The sequence below is a fragment of the Bos indicus x Bos taurus genome, chromosome 1 (assembly GCF_003369695.1).
Source record: "Bos indicus x Bos taurus breed Angus x Brahman F1 hybrid chromosome 1, Bos_hybrid_MaternalHap_v2.0, whole genome shotgun sequence".
Lineage (NCBI taxonomy): Eukaryota > Metazoa > Chordata > Mammalia > Artiodactyla > Bovidae > Bos > Bos indicus x Bos taurus.
The window spans coordinates 120,294,001-120,308,485 of NC_040076.1; the positions used below are offsets into that span (position 1 = coordinate 120,294,001).

The window sequence follows — 14,485 nt, forward strand, 5'->3', positions numbered from 1 at the left end:
CAAATAACTGTGTCTGAGGCCTTTATACCATGCCAATCACATTATTCTGCAACTTATTTTCATCTGTCTGTGGTTAAAAATAGATAGCCTAGGGTCAAACCACAACTCGGCCAATTTATCACCTGTGTGACCTCAAACAAGCTACTTACTCTCCTTCCTGCTTCAGTGTTTCTATTTGAGAGTTGGGGATAATAAATATTACCTCCCTCCTAGGATTTTGTAAGGTTTAAATGTAAATCCTTTAGAGTAATGCTTGATACACAGCATAAACTCTATATGTGTTAGCTTATTGGTATCATCAGATGCTAGTCTCTCCCTTAAACTTCTCAATTTTTTAACGTTATTCCAAATTCTGGAGATTGCCAGGAGAAATATCAATAACCTGAGATATGCAGATGACACCACCCTTATGGCAGAAAGTGAAGAGGAACTACAAAGCCTCTTGATGAAGGTGAAAGAGGAGAGTGAAAAAGTTGGCTTAAAGCTCAACATTCAGAAAACGAAGATCATGGCATCTGGTCCCATCACTTCATGGGAAATAGATGGGGAAACAGTGGAAACAGTGTCAGACTTTATTTTTTGTGGCTCCAAAATCACTGCAGATGGTGACTGCAACCATGAAATTAAAAGATGCTTACTCCTTGGAAGGAAAGTTTTGACCAACCTAGATAGCATATTGAAAAGTAGAGATATTACTTTGCCAACAAAGGTCCATCTAGTCAAGGCTATGGTTTTTCCAGTGGTCATGTATGGATATGAGAGTTGGACTGTGAAGAAAGCTGAGTGCCGAAGAATTGATGGTTTTGAACTGTGGTGTTGGAGAAGACTCTTGAGAGTCCCTTGGACTGCAAGGAGATCCAACCAGTCCATCCTAAAGGAGATAAGTCCTGGGTGTTCTTTGGAAGGAATGATGCTAACGCTGAAACTCCAATACTTTGGCCACCTGATTCGAAGAGTTGACTCATTGGAAAAGACTCTGATGCTGGGAGGGATTGGGGGCAGGAGGAGAAGGGGATTACAGAGGATAAGATGGCTGGATGGCATCACCTACTCGATGGACATGAGTTTGGATGAACTCCGGGAGTTGGTGATGGACAGGGGAGGCCTGGTGTGCTGCAATTCATGGGGTCGCAAAGACTCAGACATGACTGAGCGACTGAACTGAACTGAAGATACTAAAAGAAATCATGGTTTATGATAAATTCGTATTTGTTTTCATATAAAAAGATTTTTATGAAATATTCATGTAGAATCAAAGCTTATGCTATTTAAGGAAATACAAAGATAGGTATACATTGCAATAATTTTAATAAAGATAATATAGGAAAAATTATAGTGCCATATGTTAAACAAGTCTAAACATCTTGATAATACGTGCTATTCAGTTCAGTCGTTCAGTCGTGTCCGACTCTTTGCGACCCCATGCATCCCAGCACGCCAGGCCTCCCTGTCCATCACCAACTCCCGGAGTTCACTCAGACTCACGTCCATCGAGTCGGTGATGCCATCCAGCCATCTCATCCTCTGTCGTCCCTTTCTCCTCCTTCCCCCAATCCCTCCCAGCATCAGAGTCTTTTCCAATGAGTCAACTCTTCGAATCAGGTGGCCAAAGTATTAGAGTTTCAGCTTTAGCATCAGTCCTTCCAATGAACACCCAGGACTTATCTCCTTTAGGATGGACTGGTTGGATCTCCTTGCAGTCCAAGGGACTCTCAAGAATCTTCTCCAACACCACAGTTCAAAACCATCAATTCTTCGGCACTCAGCTTTCTTCACAGTCCAACTCTCATATCCATACATGACCACTGGAAAAACCATAGCCTTGACTAGATGGACCTTTGTTGGCAAAGTAATATCTCTACTTTTCAATATGCTATCTAGGATGGTCATAACTTTCCTTCCAAGGAGTAAGCATCTTTTAATTTCATGGTTGCAGTCACCATCTGCAGTGATTTTGGAGCCACAAAAAATAAAGTCTGACACTGTTTCCACTGTTTCCCCATCTATTTCCCATGAAGTGATGGGACCAGATGCCATGATCTTCGTTTTCTGAATGTTGAGCTTTAAGCCAACTTTTTCACTCTCCTCTTTCACCTTCATCAAGAGGCTTTGTAGTTCCTCTTCACTTTCTGCCATAAGGGTGGTGTCATCTGCATATCTCAGGTTATTGATATTTCTCCCGGCAATCTTGATTCTAGCTTGTGCTTCTTCCAGCCCAGTGTTTACATACTGCATGAGAATTGTTTAATGCCCACATTATATACTGTTTGTAAAGTATGTGTTTAATCTGCACACAGAACTAGAGTTTAATTTGTATTTTAAAATTAAAATCAATTATGTAAAAATTTTCTCTGGTAAAATCTATTATTTACCAGAAACCGTAACTATGTAATTCAATTAAAATATTCCTCATCTAGTGAATTTTAATGTGTATGTGCTGCATATACATTACCTTGTGTAGTAAAGTTTTCATTTAATCAGGGTTTAAGAAAGCATGTAAATATATTCATTCCCACATAAAATGTTTGAAAGAAGAGACATATGTATATCTCATTAAGAAGCAATGGCTATGGTGTCTATGAGTTTCTGAAAGCTGAAGTATTTTGAGATACATTTTTCTGAAAGATAATAAAAAATTTGGAATGAAGTCAAGAAAATAATATTCATTGTTATGAAGTTACCAATCTTGTTGGGATACCAATAATGTGAATCAATTGCCTGAAATTTACAAACCTCAAAAGTATCAGCACCAATTTTCAGGAGCAAGCCATTTTAGCACAAAACACATGTAAGTGTGATCAAGTAATTCATCTTTAGGATTTCCAGGGTTTTTTTTTTTAATATTTGAAAAGAAGTAAAGTTTGCATATGATTTCAGTTCAGTTCAGTCGCTCAGTCATGTCCAATTCTTTGCAGCCCCATGGACTGCAGCACTCCAGGCTTCCCTCTCCATCCCCAACTCCCAGAGCTTACCCAAACTCATGTCCATTCAGTTGGTGATACCATCCAACAACCTCACCCTCTGTTGTCCCCTTCTCCTCCCAACTTCAATCTTTCCCAGCATCAGGGTCTTTTCAAATGAGTCAGCTCTTCGCATCAGGTGGCTAAAGTATTGGAGTTTCAGCCTCAACATCAGTCCTTCCAATAAACACTCAGGACTGATCTCCTTTAGGATGGACTGGTTGGCTCTCCATGTTGTCCAAGGGACTCTCAAGAGCCTTCTCCAATACCACAGTTCAAAAGCATCAATTCTTCCATACTCAGCTTTATTTATAGTCCAATTCTCACATCCATACATGACTACTGGAAAAACCATAGCTTTGACTATTCATATGATTAGCTACTATTAATTACAGATTATTTTTATTTACCATCTCAAAATATTTTAGAAAATGGATGATAGCTATTCAGAACCTCCTTTATTTATCTAATTCCACTTTTTATGCTATCAATGTTCTCCTTATAAAATGCTATAATGAAATAAGTTCATATTAGAACATTAGGTGGCTTTATAAATAGCTACTTTCTCAGTTGTCAGTTTGGAGGACAAGCCATGTACCAAATTAAATTTTTTATTATGCTTATTTTCTTATAAGACCCAAACTTACATTTCAGTGACTTTTCTTCGAACTTACTACTACTGAATCACAAAATGTTATCTTTGTCCTTAAGACCATGACAGAGAACTTTATCTGCATTCAGATTGCCTACTGGTTTGCAGTATTTCAATAATAAAACAGCAGGATTGAAGGCTCATGATGAGAAATCTGACTAATTACCTGTTAGATGATAGATGGTTGTAACTCGGCAGTGCCAGTCACTGAAAACAAAACACTTCAAGATATCAATCAGCTTCCTGACAAATCTAATTTCCCTCACATTCAGTGGACAATAAATGGGAATTTTACCTCTACATCTACATAGCAAGGTCTTAACTTTAAAATATGCCAAAGATATTTTAATAAAGTACAGATTTTTAAAAGTAAATTAGTATTTATTTACCTGACATATTCATATTTCAATCTCACAGCTTTTAAATAGATAGATGGTAGAAATAATTAACATTGTAAATCTGTATTGTATTCCATTGAGAAGGGCAAAATGTACTTAATAGTAGTTTTCCTATTTTCTTTCTGCATTTACATTTAACTCAAATTATTCATAACAACTCTAATGACTGCGTTCACGCCCTTTTTTTTTTTAATTTTGTGGTAAATGAGTTGGATGTACATTCTACCTGAGATTCAAAAAGCAGAATGTCCCAATTAACACTGCCACATACCAGCATGTGGGCAGAGTTAAAGCAAAGAGGGACTGAAGCATTGAAGTTGAATCTAGGCCCAGAGAAACACCCCTTTCCTCCTTTTGAGGAGTGACTGCACAGTCAACATCTGGAATTGATGCTTAATTCTAATAAGGTATAACCGTCAACATCTTCAGTTCAGTTCAGTCGCTCAGTCGTGTCCAACTCTTTAAGACCCCATGAATCACAGCACGCCAGGCCTCCCTGTCCATCACCAACTCCCGGAGTTCACTCAAACTCACGTCCGTCGAGTTGGTGATGCCATCCAGCCATCTCATCCTCTGTTGTCCCCGTCTCTTGCTGCCCCCAATCCCTCCCAGCATCAGAGTATTTTCCAATGAGTCAACTCTTCGAATCAGGTGGCCAAAGTACTGGAGTTTCAGCTTTAGCATCATTCCCTCCAAAGAAATCCCAGGGCTGATCTCCTTCAGAATGGACTGGTTGGATCTCCTTGCAGTCCAAGGGACTCTCAAGAGTCTTCTCCAACACCACAGTTCAAAAGCATCAATTCTTTGGTGCTCAGCTTTCTTCACAGTCCAACTCTCATATCCATACATGACCTTACTCCATGATTAAAAATAAGAAAATTAAAGGTGGCAGGAGAATGGAAAAAAGAAGAGAGAGTACTTCTGATTTATTGAAGAAAAATGAACCTGTAGGCAAAGTTGGAAAAGTTTGATAGTGAATAGTCTGAAATCAAGCATTTTCAAAGGTTGTTAGCGGGAAGATATGTTGACGCAACTTCATTGAAGGACAATTTGGCAATTACTATTAAACCTTAAATGTTAGACGTAGCTATCTACTTCAGGGATGTCTCCAATAATTATCCCCATAAATCTCTATGAATACTCACTGCAGTATTTGGCTATTATCCTTAATAACCAAAAAGAATTTTTTAACTGGAAATAAGTTCCCTCCATAGGGGATAGGTAATTGAACCAATAATCAATGTATGTACAAAACAATAGAACACTAGATAGCCAAACATGGTCTCTAGAAAGATAAGGCTGATCTATAGGTACTGTTTTCAAACAATATTCAAGACACATTTCACGTGAAAATAAGCCAGATACATCTGAGCTTTCTAACAGAATCTAAATTAAAGGGCTAAATACAAATATGTGCTTGATTATAAACAGAAATTTTATGGAGGGACACATTAGAAAATGCCAAGTGTGACTGCCTTCAGGAAAGGAGTTTAGAGACTTTGAGACAGAGAGATTGCTTACTTTCCATCACATACTCTTAAATTTGTTTGAAATTGTATCATGCTCTTTTATCCTCTTTTTCAATAATAAATATACAAATGAGAAAATAAACAAGAAGAAAAGAAGGGAGAGGAGTATATACACATGAGTCATTTTGACTCCAAAGCCCGTCCCTCTCTAGCTGTTGTTCCACAGTCAAAAACTTGGAGAAACAGGATTAAATTTTTCAAAGCAGTCTAAATCCTGCACTTTCCTAACAGAATTATGAGAACAAAAACAAGACATTAGCCCGGGTTGGTACTAATGAGCTGAACTTGAACATGACCATCCCCTGAGGCTGATTGCTTGGCTGTGACCTAGTCTGTGACTAAGAATTGTGATTGAGTATTTGTGGATTGCAGTATCTGATTCAAGCCACCTGGGAGAATGAAAGCTCATTCTGGCAGCGTAGCTCTTCAATCTTACACTTTATCCACCCAGCTAGGCAAGTAACAGGATATGTAAGGACTAGAGTACTGATAAAAGTTTGAAAAGTATAACACTCCTCCCCAACTCATCCTACACAAGAATATTATGAAGATATTGAAGAAGGATACATTTTTCCAGGGCAATAAAACACAAGTTGGTTTACACACATGCACACACTCATGATGCCTCATGCACTCTTTGCAGGATAAGACTTAGATACCTGGAACAATCAGAAAAAAATCTAGAAATGACCAAATGTACTGTCAGAACTAACTTTATAGAAGAAGAGGTAAGTCTTCAAACAATACATGATTAAGGAGCATTTATATATTTGACTAGGCTTCTCTCATAGGTCAGCAGTAAAGAATCCTCGTGCAAGGCAGGAGACTCAGGTTCAATTCCTGGGTCTGGAGGATACCCTGGAGAAGGAAATGACAGCCCACTCCAGTATCCTTGCCTGAAAAATCCCATGGATGGAGGAGCCTGATGGGCTACAGACAACAGGGTCACAAGTATTGGACATGACTTAGTGACTAAACCACCACATATTTGACTGAAAATCTCTACCACTAAAGATATTAGCGCATTAAATACAAACTCAGGAGTCTAAAGTATAAAAGCTTTTGTCCCAATGTGATGAAAACCAGAGAGAGAGGTGTGACTTGTAGTGAAAACTCAGCTTGGAATGAAGAGGTGCAGGAAGCAGAGATGGACTCCAAGAGAAGAAAAAGCAAAACATTTGCTTGTTTCCAAATCTTACCCAGGGCCAGTCTTGGCCAGAAAACTTGTAGGTACAGTAAGACAGTGGATACTTGTATCAGTAACTAGAAAATGCATAGCATTTTTACCTTTTAACAATTTTTTCAATTTAATATATGTACATATAATCAAAATATAAAGATTAACTATGAAGACCAAAAAGCATTGCAAAATTACATTAAATGAGAAAATAAAAATAACTATGTGTCACATTGGGACTTCCCCAGTGGCACTAGTGGTAAAGAACCCACTCGCCAGTACAAGTAGAGGTAAGAGAGGAGGTTCCAATCCCTGGATCGGGAAGATCCCCTGGAGAAGGGCATGGCAATCCACTGCAGTATTCTTGTCCAGAGAATCCCGTGAACAGAGGAGCCTGGGGGGCTACAGTACACGGGGTCACAAAGAGTCAGACACGACTGAAGCAACTCAGCATGCATGCACGTGCCACTCGAGGATGTAGAGCAGCTCCATTTCTCACCAGGAATGGTATTCTATTTTTGCTGAGAAACTAAAATGGTATATTCTGTAAGTTATACAAAATAAAACCTATATTTACCGTACCAACCAACAATTCCACTCTTTAATTATTTATTTAAAGAAAATAAAATCATATATCTGACAAAGATGTGTACCTTAATGTTCATAGCAGCTTTATTCATATTCCCAAACTGGAAACAACCCAAATGTCCATCAACAAGTATATGTAGAAATAAGTTGTTGTGTATTCATACAATTGAATACTGAACAGCACTAAAAAGGAATTACTGATACAAGCAACAACATTATGCTGAGTAAATGAAGCCATATATAAAAAATATATATCATATGTTTGCAATAGTATGAAACTCTAGAAAAAGCAAAGCTAATCTCCAGTGACACAAAGTATGTCAGGGTTTGCCTGGATCCAGGACCATAAAGAGATTGATTGGGATGGAGTGATGAAATGCTTTTTTATATGCTGATTGTAGATAAGGCTACATAGGTATATAATTTTGTCAAAACTTTTTGAAACTTTTCCAAAATGTACACCAAAAATAGGTACATTTTATTATATGTGACTTATACTTTAATAAAGTTGATTTTTAAAACAAAGTATATGGCAACCCACTCCAGTATTCTTGCCTGGAGAATCCTATGGAGAGAAGAGCCTGGATGGCTACTGTCCATTGGGTCACACAGAGTCAGACACAACCGAAGCGACTTAGCATGCATGCATGCATTGGAGAAGGAAATGGCAACCCACTCCAGTATTCTTGCCTGGAGAATCCCAGGGACAGAGGAGCCTGGTGGGCTGCCGTCTATGGGGTTGCACAGAATCGGACACAACTAAAGCGACTTAGCAGCAGCAGCAGCATCCATGCCAATAATTATAGCTGTGTAACAATAATTTGTCCTCACATATATCTGGAGAAAACTTAAATTCAAAAAGATAAGTGCACTCCAATGCTCACAGCAGCACTATTTACAACAGCCAAGACATGGAAGCAACTTAAGTATCCATCTATACATGAGGGAATAAAATTGTGCCATATATATATATACAATGGACCAGTACTCAGTTATCAAAAAGAATGAAATGAGCCATTTGCAACAACATGGATGGACCTAGAGATTATCATACTAAGTGAAGTAAATCAGACAGAGAAAGAGAAATATCATATGACATCACTCTTATGTGGAATCTAAAAAGTGATACAAATGAACTTATTTACAAAACAGAAACAGACTCACCTACATAGAAGATAAACTTGCAGTTATCAAAAGGGAAAGGAGGGGGAAGAGTAAATTAAGAGTTTGGGATTAGCAGATACAAACTACTTTGTATAAAAAAAGATAAACCACAAGGTCCTACTGTATAGCACAGGAACTATATTCAATATCTTGTAATAAACTCTAATGGAAAAGAATCTGAAAAAATATATATATATCACTTTGTTATATACTAAAAACTAATGCAACATTGTAAATCAATTATCTTCAACTTTAAAAAATACTTCTTTTAAAAAAGCTATTTGCCCTTATAAATAAGTAGCAATTTGGAAGGAAAATAGATTAATGAAAGAAGTTTGATTTATTGAATAGTGGAGCTCTGGCTAAACCTTTTTTACGCTTTATTAAAATTCCATTAATTTTGCTAATATTCTAAATATTTATAGTGCATAAGACCATAACACTTACATATGTCTTTATATTATGATCAGCTAGTATATGAAACAAAATATGATTTTTCCTATCTACATTTTAAGTCAACAGAGTCTACCATATTCCAACTTTATGTTGATTTACTGATACACATATAAAAGATTGAGATTCTGGTCTTCAGGCACTTTCAATGTAGTATGAAAGGTATATGGGCTTCCCAGGTGGCTCAGTAGTAAAGAATCCTCCTGCCAATGCAGGAAACACAAGAGACATGGGTTCAATCCTGGGTCAGCTTCCTGCAGAAGAGAATGGCTACCCACTCCAGTATTCTTGCCTAGAAAATTCCAGGGACAGAGGAGCCTGGTGGGCTATAGTCCATGGATTCACAGAGTCGGACATGACTGAGCAACTGAGCACACACATGAAGGTATATGCTCCTTAAAAATACATTTATGGAATTTTCTGGTGATCCAGTGGTTAGGATGCCATGCTTCCACTGCAGGGGCGCAGGTTTGATCCCTGGTTAGAAACTAAGATCCCCGTGCTGCATGGTGCAGCCAAAAAATTAAAAATAAAAATACATTTAATCATTTGGTTGAGTTTGAAATAAATAAAGTCTGAGTGACTCAGAGAGTAAAGAATCTGCCTGCAATGTGGAAGACCTGGGTTCAGTCCCTGGGTCAGGAAGATCCCCTGGAGGAGGGCATGACAACCCACTCCAGTATTCTTCCCCGGAGAATCCCATGGACAAAGGAGCCTGGCAGGCTACAGTCCATGAGAGTCAGACACAACTGAGCAACTAAGCACAGCACAGCTCTCATTTTTAAATCATGCATAATATGTGCACTTTGAAAATACTGAAGTTGGATCTATGTGAAGATTAAAAAATGGGAAAGAATGCAGACAGGGATTACCAACATATGAAGAAAAGAATAAAACAATGTAACACTCAAAAAGAAAATCTGAATGTAAGTTATTGAAAAAAAAATCAAAGAAATGAAAAAAATTTAAAAAAGAAAAGAAAAGCATAAAAATGTAATACTTTGTATTCTATTCAAGTTTCCCAGATAGAATGCAAACTAATAAAACTAACTTATTTGAGGAATCAATTACTTCTATAATCAAATTGTATATGCCTACCTGCTAAGTTGCTTCAGTCATGCCCAACTCTTTGCGACCCTATGGACTGTAGCCCACCTGGCTCCTTTGTCCATGAGATTCTCCAGGCAAGAATACTGGAGTGGGTTGCCATGCCCTACTCCAGGGAATCCTCCTGACCCAGGTATTGAACCCATATCTCTTACATCTCCTGTGTGGGCAAGTGGGTTTTTTACCACTAGTGCCACCTGGGAAGCCCCCAAATTGTGTGTGTGTGTGTGTGTGTGTGTATACACATATATATATATATATTATATGCTGTGCATTCATATGTATTAATCTAACAAATTTAAACTATGAAGAACATTCTAACACATAAAGTATCTTGAGTCCTTAATAAATTTATCAAAGTTTAACAGTCATGCCTCTTCTCTCTGATCATTGCTGCTGCTGCTAAGTTGCTTCAGTCATGTCCGACTCTGTGCGACCCCATAGACGGCAGCCCATCAGGCTCCCCCGTCCCTGGGATTCTCCAGGCAAGAACACTGGAGTGGGTTGCCATTTCCTTCTCCAATGCATGAAAGTGAAAAGTGAAAGTGAAGTCGCTCAGTCATGTCCAACTCTTAGCAACCCCATGGACTGCAGCCTACCAGGCTCCTCTGTCCATGGGATTTTCCTGGAGTGGGTTGCCATTGCCTTCTCCGATCATTAGCAACTCACAAAGTTTCTCAAAGGACATAGTCACACATTTCCCACCAAAACATCAAATGAACCTTGAAATTAGACCCTAGGATTAGTCCACAATAGACAACAGAGGTCTTCAGAGAACTGCAATCTGGCAGGGCAAGGCAATGACATAAATCCACCAAAAATCATTCAAGGGGCAAACTAATGGGCAAATCAACATTTGAAAAGATGGATGCAATTAATGGACTAATTACATTAAAAAAACAAAATTTAAAATATTATCTTTTACATTTAATAACAAATTTAATGATACTTTGTTTTTAGACACAAATAATGGATATCTCCCTCAGCAGTAAGAAGTATTCAACTCTTAACACTAGGATTCAGGAAGAGAATGACAGACTTTGGCAGACAGAGGGGAAAGACAGAGGCTACAAAGAACTCAAGGTACTAGGGAAAATAAAAACAATTAAAACATAATGGGTTAAAATGTAAGTGTTCAGTGGTGAGTTGGTACTTATTTAATATTGACTCAAAAGACATAAAATTGTGGATAAAATAATATGGAATCTGAGATTTCCTTTGAAAGACTACATGGGGTAGGGAGTGGCTGCTGCTGCTGCTAAGTCACTTCAGTTGTGTCCGACTCTGTGCGACCCTATAGACGTCAGCCCACAAGGCTCCCCCGTCCCTGGGATTCTCCAGGCAAGAACACTGGAGTGGGTTGCCATTTCCTTCTCCAGTGCAGGAAAGTGAAAAGTGAGAATGAAGTCGCTCAGTCATGTCCGACTCTTAGCGACCCCATGGACTGCAGCCCACCAGGCTCCTCCGTCCATGGGATTTTCCAGGCAAGAGTACTGGAGTGGGTTGCCATTGCCTTCTCCAGGGAGTGGCTAAGGATATAGAAAAAACATATATGGATGTTAGCTGATAATTGCTGAAACTGGATGATGGCTACATAAAGGTTTAAGATGTTTATCAGTTTCTTAAATATTTCAAATGACCCATGATAGCTTTTTAAAAAAGAAATTTAAAAAATAAGTGACCTGTTTTCATGAAGATGGTACCAAATGCAAAGAAGTAAGCCCCAGGCCCTCCCTATGTCATAGCCAAAGCAAAGACTTTGATGGCCAAGAAAGCAGTGTTGAAAGGCATTTACAGCCACAAAAAAAAAAAAAGAAAGAAAGAAAGAAAAAAGGAAAGGAAAAAAATCCAAAGGTCATCCACTTTCTGAATGTCCAAAACACTGCAGCTTAGGAGGCAGCCCAAATATCCTTGGAAGAGCGCCCCCTAGGAGAAGCAAGCTTGACCACTACGCCTTCATAAAGTTCCCCCTCACCATGAAGTCAGCCAGGAAGAAAATTGAAGACAGCAGCACACTGCTGCTCATTGTGAATGCCAAGGCCAACAAGCACCAAATTAAACAGGCTTTGAGGAAGTTCTCTGACATGGACAGGCTAGAGTCAACACTCTGCTCAGGCCTGATGGAGAGAAGAAGGCATATGTTCAACTGGCTCCTGACTATGATGCCTTAGATGTTGCCAGCAAAATTGGGATCATTAAAACTGAGTCCAGCTGGCTAATTCTAAACATAAGTCTTCACTATTATAAATAAATAAATAATAAAAGTAAGTTAAAAAGGGGTGGAGAGTAGGCATAAAAGAGACTCTTAATTAAAGTGTCTATATAATTTACTGTCCAAACTGGAACATGTCAGGAATGAAAGGAGACAATATTAATACATAATAACTGGTACATGCCTAAGCCAGTGCTAAGCTGGGAAGTCCTGGATGTATGGTCATTCTGCTTTTAACCAGCAGGTTTCAAATATCAGGCTACTGAGATTTAAGATTTGTTGCAAAAACAGGAAATATAGAGAACAACCTGTAGTTGAGAACATTTAGATCATTAGCAACCAGTTTTTTTTAAGTCTGAAAGAACCAGTCTCAAATCATTGCCATCACCACTGATCCATCTGGACCAGAAGTCACAAACTGATGGCCTGGCGTCGGATCCAGCTTGCAGATGTGTTTGCATTGGCCTGCAATGTATTGGGTTACAGAGTACTTTTCTTAAAGTATTGAGTTTGTTGCCAACATTTCCAAGCTGAACGATGTCATGTTAAAATCCAGATTCCTAGCTTCTCTTCAAACACTTGAGTATTGAGAGCAGGCAGACATTCTCACATGGCAACTGACGAGCAGAGCTTTCTCTCCCTGCTCCACCCCAGTCCTTATCTCCTTCCAGTGATTTCTAATACCAGGCTGCTTTGCTTGGTTTCTTCTTGGACTCCTACAGATACCTGACTTTTCAACCTTCATACTAGACCAAGCTCTCATCCTCAGAACAATGAAAAGTGAGGTTGGCTGCAGAAGCTGTCATTTTATAAACCATCAAAAATAGACATCAACCAACCCAGATACTAAATGGGAAATTATCTGAAGATTTGTAGGGGATGTACTATTACTACTCTTTAAATAGGCCTAACAATAACAACAACCAACTAATTCTATTCAGAAAATTCCTCTTTAATTTTTCTACAGTTCAGATCATTTCATATTTCCCAAGTCACATAGCCTGAATGGTGTAAGTAAAGCTTCCAGAAATTCCCTTACTAAAAAATACAATAGCCAATCTACAGCCCACTGGCAAAATGAACAACTGAAGGTCCACCCCAATGACTGTTATCCACCCTGCTTCTTTCCACAAGCCTGAAACATCATTGAGTGTGTGATTGTTAGCAGATCTTCATTAATTACAAGTTTCATAAACAGGTGTGCAGTGTGGGAGGTTGGGGAGAGACAGCTTCTGTCTTCATAAGAGTTTGGAACTAAAAGAGGTTTCTAGCTAGAAAGCATTCCAAAATAGGATGAATTATTTTGACAGTAGAGAGAATAGCATCAGAAGGCAAGGATGTTCGTCCTGGAGATTGGTACCCAAACAAAACTGGTACTTAGAAGAAAGGAAATGGAGAACTATATAGTTGGTTTCGTAACCAAATTATGAGAACTTACATGTTCTGAAAACATTATATTATGGCAGAAGACTCTGTGGCCTGAAAGGGGTCTCTCAGGATTCAGAGAACTGTGTTTGCTTGTGTAGTGTTGGTCCTAGTCCAAGGAGAGATGTCAAAGATGAGTTTAGGACTCTTTCTTTTCTACTGGTTTCCTTATGAAATTTCCACTGTAGCCAGGCTGCGGTCCACTGGTGTCTCCATATAGACTATTCAAAATGCTTTGGCCTTTCCTATGATTTTTGGATTTCCACTTAACATTTCATTTCATTTGTATTAGTGTTTGAGGGTAGGGATAACTGACATTCTTACTACTAAAACGGAAAACCATCTGTTTAGAGAACCATCTTAAACACTTTGTGGTCATTTATCTAACTGAAAACTATGGAATGATTAAGAGAAGTAAGATAAGCTATAAAGAATAGCATGGGGATTTCCCTCATGGTCCAGCAATTAAGAATCCACCTTGTAATGCAGGGGATGCAGGTTCAGTCTCTGGTTGGTGAACTAAGAGCCCACATGCGGTGAAGAAACTAAGCCCCGGTCCCGAAACTAGGGTCTATGCACCAAAACAGCAATACAGCAAAGACCCCACGTGCTACTACTAGGACCCAAGGCAACCAAATAAATAAATACATAAATAAATATATATCTAAAAAGAATAGTATGACTCCCTAGCACATATTGCTCTGAGAAAAATCTGCAGAAAACAATACCATTTTATTCATCTTATATACTCATCGTCTCCAGTTCTTTTCTTCCTTTGTCTCCTTCAAACCCACTGCAAAGATATATTTATCTCTACCAC

General features: G+C 38.6%; 1 pseudogene; it reads left to right on the forward strand.

Moving 5' to 3' along the window:
• Positions 1 to 11,718: 11,718 nt before the first annotated feature.
• LOC113898124 lies at positions 11,719 to 12,279 on the forward strand (annotated as a pseudogene).
• Positions 12,280 to 14,485: the final 2,206 nt, after the last annotated feature.